We start from the raw sequence: 9611 nt of genomic DNA, 5'->3' as shown, positions 1-9611 counted from the left end.
AAATCTAAATATCAGGAAAGGTAGTTCACATCCACACAGAAATTTACAGACGTACATGTAATGAAAGAACAATGTTGTATATTCATATCAGATTCAGAAGGTTATGGGCTGAATATGCCACTTGTTACATTTTTATATCATATAATCAGTGCAGGCCTTTAGCACAGCATGGTACTGCTCTTAGCTTTTTATACCAGCACCAAATACTCAAAAACTCACCAGCATACATACACCCACACACACACACAGACAGACAGACACACACACACACACACACACACACACACACAGACAGACACACACACACACACACACACACACACACACACACACACACACACACACACACACACACACACACACACACACACACACCAAGTGTCCATGGTGGGTGATTTCTACATCCATATTGCTTTGTCAGACTGGCTAGACTGTGCTTGGACCCGGAAATGCCACTTGCAGCTATATTTGTTTTTATTTATTGTTTCCCAAAGCTTCCGTATAGCACTCAAAGGAGAGAGAAAATCTCATGTGATCTCAGGTGAAAATGGGCAATGAGCAATTCTTTCTCAAAGCTAAATTTGCATCTTTATTGCAAGCAAAGCCTGTGAATTAGCAAAGCTCATCTTTTTTTTAGAGTATGCTGTCTGAGATAAATATATAATTTTTATAATTTAAATGTAAAATTTCGTTAAATAGGCTTTAGTTTTGTATCCATTACCTTATTTAAACAGCCTTCTATTTTTTTTAATGAACCAATGAATTAACAAAGGAACAAACACCTATTTTTTCTACTAAAAATACTATAGCTTCAGTGAGGCTTTCATAAATATGTAAAAGAAAAAAGTCAATTAAATGAACACCAAGTAATTTTATTTGTTGTCATGACATGGAAGCAACATCCGGAACTTAAGGCTAGGTTTTTCTTTGTTGGCATTCTTCTGCTTGATGTTGAAATTTCACTTATTATAAATCTAATATAATATATTAAATATAAATTAGTTCTTGTACAGAACTGAATATTCTGCCTCCAAACTATAATTGATTTAACAGAAACATAATTTCTGTTTCTTTGTGTTTCATCCCTGGAACACAGAGCTTCATCATAACTCCACAGGGTTACATGGATTATATTTTAAAAGTGTGTAAGGGGGAAAATAACAGTTTTGTTCATGATTCTAGTCTCATATCTTTATTCACTATGAATGAAGAGAGCATGCTATTGAATGGTTTTGATACAATCTAATAATCCTTTGATCTAATGGATCATTGGGAATGAGCATAAACCAAATGATACAAAAATAAGAAATACTCACGGTTATTGACTGGGGCAGTGTAAGTCAATATACCTTTTCAGTCTAGCAGACACTTCTCATTCAAAATAATCAATAACCAACTTACACAATGGAACTAGATAAAATGATATACAATAACTAGGCTATCACATTTTGATCATCAGTAATGATAATGTCAACAGAAGCTCTATATAAGTTGATTTCCAGATCAATATAAATAATGGTATCTTTTGCATCCTGATACTGTCAAGGGAACCCAGATGTTTTCTGATGCACTAGCCAGCACAGTACTATTGGTGGTGGGAGGCATACTAGCATAAGGTAGTTTATCGGTACTAAGTAGAGAATAAAATTTGTAAACAACGAACATGGAGTTTGTCTAGCATAGACATTCAGGTTAGAAAGCGCCAAAGTTATACCTCAAATTCTGTATGTTTTTATGCAGTAGAGAAGGGATGAATGATTGGGTAACAGTATTAGAAAATCAGCATCCCATATCAATATATGTCCCTTCTAAGTTGAGAATCAGTGGAGATCTCAAGATTGTGGACAGTTGCTCTGTTGAATGATAGCTATAGCATGCTGTGGTGATAACCTTACTGTCTATGGTGATAACCCTATAGTCTATGGTGCTAGCCCTACAGACTATGGTGATAGCCTTACAGTACTGATGAGCACAATCCATCTGCTGAGAACTGGTCAATGAGGATCAAGATCCCACAGAGTTCTAATTAGGTCAACAATGAGGTTAAGCTGGTAAACAATGTTTTTGTCATTTTCTTCAAACTCTCCTATTCAGTTTTTCTTGATCACAAACCTTACTATTTTAAGGCTGTATCGAATCAGTTAGGATTTCATTTAAATTAAGTTATATTTGATATTTCTATGATAGGTTTTGGTTTAGATTCATTAAGCTGTTGATACTCGTTTACTAAGACCCCAGCAATAGTGTTCAAACTTGATTGGAAATGTTCCTTGTTTACCTTATCCCAACAAACAATTTTTACTCAAACCCAACAGGTTGGACAAATAACCTAACACTGTGACATTTTATCAGTTGCTTCAGTTTATGGAAAGAAAACTATTCTCGCTAACACACAGGTGAGATACAATAATGAAAAACCATGGATCTCAGTTGCAGACAAGTTTCTAAAGAAATGAAGGCAGAACTAATGAGTGGGGGCAGAAATTTACAAAGAGGCTAAATACAGGCTGGAGAAGAGAATTAAAGCAGCAAAGACAAAATATTCAGAAAATCTGAAAAAATCTATTTGCTGCTAATGGCCAAATAGCATTCTGGAAAGGCCTCTAGGAGCTCAGTCTACCAGGTGAGACTGCGAGCAGTAGTTCAGTAATGACCTGAATAACTTTTCCTGCAGATTTGAAAGATCAAAGGACAATTTCTAGCTCCATGTACCCAACTCCCTACAGATTTCCCCACTACCTGAGTGATCTTCTGTGTCGTACTACTGAAATAAATACCTTGGTTCCTAAAGACTTGCTAGTTATCTTGCTAGCTACAGGAGGCACAGAATGCCAGAATATTACTCAACTTTATACTATGCAATTAGTAAGAGCATAAAAGCCAGGGCTATCTCTAGGTCTGAATGGGAGATGGATACCTGTGGTTCAGTCCTGTCTCCGATAATAAATATAGGGCACATTCAGTACAGTTTTATGCAACACTTTTGTTTGAATAATGTGTTTGGTATTGTATCTTGTGGTAAAGTAATTCAAACAGTATGTATGCCTCTATGATTTGTATGTTTGTATGTATGGTGAAATCATCCTTTTATGATTTAAAAACACTGAACTAATACTATTGTAAATCAATAGAAGCAGAAACATGGTTTAAAAGTAGCAGCATTTGAGAAAGGTTCTAGTGAGCTTGGGAGGCATCTAATTTTTCATATTCAAGGTTTCACCCCTATAAATAACTATTGTAACGATGAGCGGTAAGGAGGCGGACGCATGTGCGAAGAAGAGCGAGATTTAATTGGGGCAAATCCAAAATCAGAGTCATTATCGTAGTCCAGGGTCAAAGAGCCAACACGGAGAGCACAGGGATACATGATAAAACGCGACAAGGGCTAAGATACACGAGTAACAAAACACAGAGGCTAAAACTAAACACACGGGAGCAAACAGGGAAACAACGGAGGCTAGCTGAACACAAAGACACAGAGTTCAAAGAAACCACCATAAGAATACACATGCAAACACAACGAACCAACCACATACAATAAATTAAAGACCAGCAAAAACACAGACAACAAGACATGGTTTAAATACACAAACGTAACGAGGGACAGGTGTGGAAAATCAAACGAGGGGCGGAGAAAACGAAACTAAGGCATGGAACCAGGGAGTGCAGGAAAACAGAAGACAGGGAAACCATGACAACAGGGATGCCAGGAGGGTGGCCATTCGTGACAGCTATGCCTGTTGACATGCTAAGAGTGGCTCATGTTTCCAAGTCATGAGCAGCAAGTTAAAAAATAATTGTGACGCTGGCAGGGAGGGATTTACATGTAATTGTAACAAAGATGTTTCTTAAATCTCCATCCTGGAATAATATCAACAAAACCATCACTAACATGACATTTAAACTCCAGTAGTCTACCCCTGTTCTCTGCCTCCTGTCCTTTTTTACAAAGAAGATGCTGGTTGAGGCTGATGAGGTGGCTGAGCAGATGTAACCCTGAGCCAAAGGCTCCTGAATAAAGCATTCCATAACCTGTTCCGCCTCCTGGGAGAGTGGCTAGATCCTGCACCTAGGGGGGACAGCTCCCTCCTTCAGATTAATAGTGCAGCCATAGGTGCAGTAGGGAGGGAGCTGAGTGCCTTTGGAGGGGCTAAAGGTCCTGATATGGTGCAGGGATAGGGATGATATTATGGGCCTCTAAGTTCTCTACAGAGTTGGACAGGAGGGGTACAGCTTTTGTTCAAAACAACATTGATGCAAGGAAGGATCCCACTACATGATGTGTTTATGTGACCAGGATATGTGAGGGCTGTGTGCCTCTCTGGAGTCAACTGGAGCTGATATGAGGGAAGAGCATCCTTTGTGTGACACACTGACTGGCACATTGAACAGCAAGGTGGAAGATGTGCTCACCTTCTCTCATCTTTCAATCCTGCATATAACTCTGGCTCCACATATCTGCAAGGGGCTGCTGCCTCTCATATAGGGGATACAGACAGCCTTGGGGAGGACATAGGTGTTCGCGAGATGCACAATAACATTCAGGGAAGTTGCATACTGTTTGCAGGCCAGGTTTGCCTGCAGCTCCTCTTGTAGACGCTCCATGAGGGTGTCCACGAGTGCTGGTTTGTTCCACCAGATAGAAGCAGCCAGTGTCTGGAACTCCATAGAATACTCCACCACTGAACGGGAGCCATGCCTCAGATGCAACAGGGCTGGACCACAAATCCTACCCTGATGTGAATGATGACATACTGCCTTGGATGAAGTTGTGGGTAGTTGACATCAGCGAAGAGGAGCAGGACACCAGAGCAGTCCTCCAGGCCTTGGCCCTCCCCATGAATCAAGACACTTTAGTGTGGTCAGACAGGCGGAGCTGGTACGCAAAACCACAACACAACCCTCCAGATCCTCACCATATACTTCAGGGGTGGCAATATGACACAACACACAGCAAAGTAATGGGTTTAAATAGGGAAGAAAACAAAGGAGGCAAAACAAGGCACAGGTGCTTGTGCTCAATAATCAAATGATTGGGACCAGGGCAGGTACAGTGTGTGTATGTTTGACTGCTGGTATGTCCATTGGGTGGGGTAGTTGTCACACTGTAACAATATATTTTTTTAAATTACTCTTTAACAAAACTACTAGCTTATGTTTCCTTCCAATTCCTTCCAATGTTTTTTTTTTTCTGTGCAAGGTAAATGACAGCATTATGATTTCCATTTTCATGATTAAATAAGCATGTTGATGTCAATTTGACTTAAGCCATCTATTAAACCTAGACATAATATACATATGATTCAACTATATGTCCAACTTACTTAGCAGGAAAACAATCTTAAATATGTTCTGATAAAACATTATTGAAGAACAGTGTAATGGATTGGGCTTTGAATATATGGGGACTATAATAAAATGATAGAACATTAAACCATTAAAAAATATTTGCAATGATGTTCTGTATTCTCAACCATGGTCAAAGTGTTGGAATTACATAGCTGGTGTACATTTTAAAAAAAATAAAGACTTTTTGCCAAACCTGTGCATGAACTTGTCCAGCATCAATTAGGGTCACCTTTTCCAAAGGCTCAGGAAACTTTGGGGGAATCATTAGTTATGCCGATTATTTAGCAATGTGAAGCATTATGACCTAAGGGAGTTAGAACATATTGAAGCTATTTAAATATGAAATGTCAGAATTTGACTTGTGCTGCTGAGCCATCTTTGGGTGTTCATTGAATTCCCAAGCTGTCACATGTAGCACTGAGAACAAACTAAAACCACGTAAATCTTATGCGGAAAATACCTGTGTCCTCCATATCCTACTCAAAGCTAAACCTGCATGTTCACTTGAAGCAAAACTTCAGAGTGAACATTATTACAAGACGTATAAGTAAAGGAAATACGGTTTGTACAGTTAAAGATTAAATATAAAGTTCCAGTTATTTTTGTCCAGGAAGATTCCAGGGTGTAACTGGAATGTGGTATGTAGAGGTTTTAAAAGATGTAGTAAAGCACTTCGATTGCACAACTGATGAAGGCCCTCTGTCTGAAAAGTTCAGGAAACCTTGTGCACTACACTGAATTTTTTATTACCTTTATATGTATGTGTGCATTAGCTTATTAATTTATTTATAAGTACACACATTCACTGACAGCTTTATTTGGAACATCATATCATGCCCTCATTTACTCTCAGAAATGTCTCAGTTTTTCCACAAGGAAACGTTCTCATTTTGACATGACTGCATCACAGAATAATTACAGATTTGTCATCTGCATGGTCATGCAATGAATCCCCTGCTGATATTCACACATACACAGATTCATACATAGAAAAAAGAATATAAGGATTCATAAATACAAACATTATGCTTGTGTAAATAATATTGTACAGAATGCAGAAAATGGCAGATAAGTAAGATACAGACTTACAAACAGTTGTTCAAGATAGCATTAAGACAGAAAAACACGAGTGCAGACATTCAGTACTTAGAGTTCATAGAAGCAAATATTCTGTGTTTCGTTAGTTTTCATCCTCATAAGACTGAAGGACATTTCCTGAAAGGAGCTGGAATATGTGATGTCCAGCATGTGATGGGTCAGCAATTATTTTCTCTGCCCTAGTTCTGCTGGTAAACAGGTCATGAAGAACAGACAAGATCATCCTTCATAGAAACTTGAGGGACTCCACAGCTGTCACGGTGTTGTCCTGGATGGTGAGGTGAGGAGCTCCTCTTAAAGTCAACTATGATCTCCACTGTTTTGGGTGTAGTCATCTCCTATTTGTTTTGATGGCTCCACAGGACCATGTGAACAATGCACTGCCAATGTGACTCATCATTTTGGATGACACTGATGTCTGTAGTGACCTGAAGGGAAAAATGCCCTTGATGCAAAGGTTTCCAGTTTTTCTATGTAAAAGGGTGACTTCACAGGAGTTATGTCAGTGGTTTAGAAAGGGTGGACGTTTTTTCTAGCCATAATATTCCCCACTTCCTCTTGCCACTCATAGTTCTCCGTGGTTCCTACAAAGTGTCTCAGGCTGCCAGTGGGGTGCATAAGGATGTTGTCTCAGAGGAGATAAAGCAGAAAAGGAGGAAAGCAAGGTTTTGGTAGAAAGGACTAAAGAAGAGTGCAGTAGGGCTTTTAATATGCAGAAGCTAGGGAAAAAGTAGGGATGGAGTAGATGTTGCAATAAGGGAGAGGGGTGTATGTAGGAGATCTTGATAGGCAGGGAAATGTGAGAGAGTAAAGGAATGAAAGTTTTGAGCTGGATATTGGAAAGCTGTTACTGTGAAATTTGCAGTAGGCCTTGTGAAGATCAGGATCCATATTCTTCTTACTTCGTGTGTCAGAGGAGAGGTTGAAGGTCAAGTAAAAAGATAACACTGGGATAAGATATAAGGATTCCAATTTTTTCACTCTGTCTCCAATCTCCTCATGTATGCTGAAGGAAGGCTGATGTCAAAATCAAATTTATTGATATAGCACTTTTCACAACATGCACTGTTACAAAGCTGCTTTACAAATGTCTGGGACCAGATCCATACTGTAAGCCAGTGGCGGCAGTAGAAAGTGAAAAATACCCTGGGCAGAAATAAGGAAGAAACATGCGGAGGCCCAAGGCTCAAGAGGTCCATGTTTATTCCATCATATACAGACCATGTTGCCTGTTCAGTATAGGTTTCAGCTTTTACAGAAGGTCCAGGGTATGTGAGATGTATCTGCATTCATTGGATGGTAGCTGATGTTTTCTAAGAGAGTGAGATTGGTCCCAACACAGTTCCCACCACAGTTACAGCATGTAAGTCAAATGTATACTGTTAAGATGGGACCAAGCAAGGGGTGTGTGGCATCACTTCTGTGAGAGAAGCAGACCTGTGCTGCTTCCTCTGCTATTCCTCCATAGAGAGTGTGAAAAGGCATAGGCAGAAGATAGTGTTGAATTCCCAGTAGTGATCCAAGTATCAATGTGAGGTAGAAAGTGGAGGATGTACAAAGACTCTAGAGCTGAAATGGTCAGCTTTCTGTATGCCAGAATGGCAGTTCCAGAGCCCCGTATTACCATTGAGTGAGGCTATATAGACAGTAAAGTGTAGGTGAAATTTCTGAGGTTTCTGCCTTAGCGATAGAATTCACATCTTCACAGCCTATGAGGGGTGAGTGCTGAGTTTGGAGGGAGGCACATGTTTGAAAGGAAAGAGGCAGTTGGTGAAAGTAATTGAATAGTCAGAAAATTTGGTACTTATGCTGTGAGATGGTCCAAGTCCAAACAGTGGAGACAGAGGGATATGGCAGGTGGGTAGGATAAGTCATTTGAGAAAGCCTACAGAATCATGTTGAGGTCCTTCAGTCCACAAAGACCGTCACATCTGTATTGGCTACACTCTTAATTTATCAATGTCAGTCCTGCACCTACAAGTTTTACCTGAAGGCTAACCAAGCTAGTAGTACACTAAAACACATAGTCTACTTTACCAATAGACTCCAGAATGAACGCTGAAGAGAATGCACAAGCACAGCTTCTATAAGCTATAGTTTTAATTTATCAGTGTTAGTTCTGCCCCTGCAATTCACACTTCTGGTTAACCCATAGCTACCACCTGGACTGACCAATTAGTGATTATCAACTAAAAAAAGACTGAAACCTACAGAGTCAAACAAGCATTAAAAAAGATCCTATCTTACCAAGCAGGGAATGAATATGTGTCACATATGGTCAGTACCATCACAGTAAAAAAAGAAGATATGGTCTGATGTGAAATCAGATTAATAAAACATCTTGCCAATGCAAGGCAGTACATGACTAAATGGGAGATGCCAATGGAGAAAAGAGATGAAAAAATATTAGACATGAAAGGCAATGTTGAATTATCAGGATGTTTCCTTGGACAGCAGATGTCAATATCGTCATGATTTGTCATAACTTAATTTGAAATAGGCCAATTTGTTACTATAAAGGGTTCAGCAGCTTAACCATGTGCAATGCCATAGCATGGCAGACCTTAGCAGACCAGAGCCCAGTTTCACAAAAGCATCACAGTATTAAGATCATCTTAAATGAAAGCTATGAGATGATTAGTGGTAATCTTTGTATTGCTATGTGATGATCAGTGCTGATCGTTCTGTTGCTTTCCATTTGGAAACTGGCCCAGGTGAATGGCTACTGTTGAGTAATGTTAATGTTAGAGTTAAGAATCAAATACAGCATAATGGGATAATCACAACATGATTAGAAACCAAGTAGAATTTGAATACTTTTTAAAAATTATTCATAATAACTTGGGATGTCCTCCCAAGTCTCTTCCCTGCATATGAGATTGTCATTCTCATTCTCTTTGGTGGCATCCTCTTCTGTGAATGTTTCCAAATATTTTCCCGGTACCCCTTCTCTTTATCAGTCCTCACCCTCACCCTTGTTTTTATTGATTTATTGATTGATTGATTTATTGATTTATTTTCAGCAGCACAATGTATCTTCTGACATTCACCCATGTCACCAGCTGCTGCATTCCCTTCACTGGTTTCCTATAAACCAATTTCTTACAAAAGCAGATAAATTGACACTAATCATGCAATTATTAAAATCTCAGTATTTATGGAAT

This window comes from Electrophorus electricus, chromosome 15 (genome assembly GCF_041902795.1).
Source record: "Electrophorus electricus isolate QZ-2024a chromosome 15, ASM4190279v1, whole genome shotgun sequence".
NCBI classification, from domain to species: Eukaryota; Metazoa; Chordata; class Actinopteri; order Gymnotiformes; family Gymnotidae; genus Electrophorus; species Electrophorus electricus.
Note: the sequence above shows the minus strand (reverse complement) of the source record.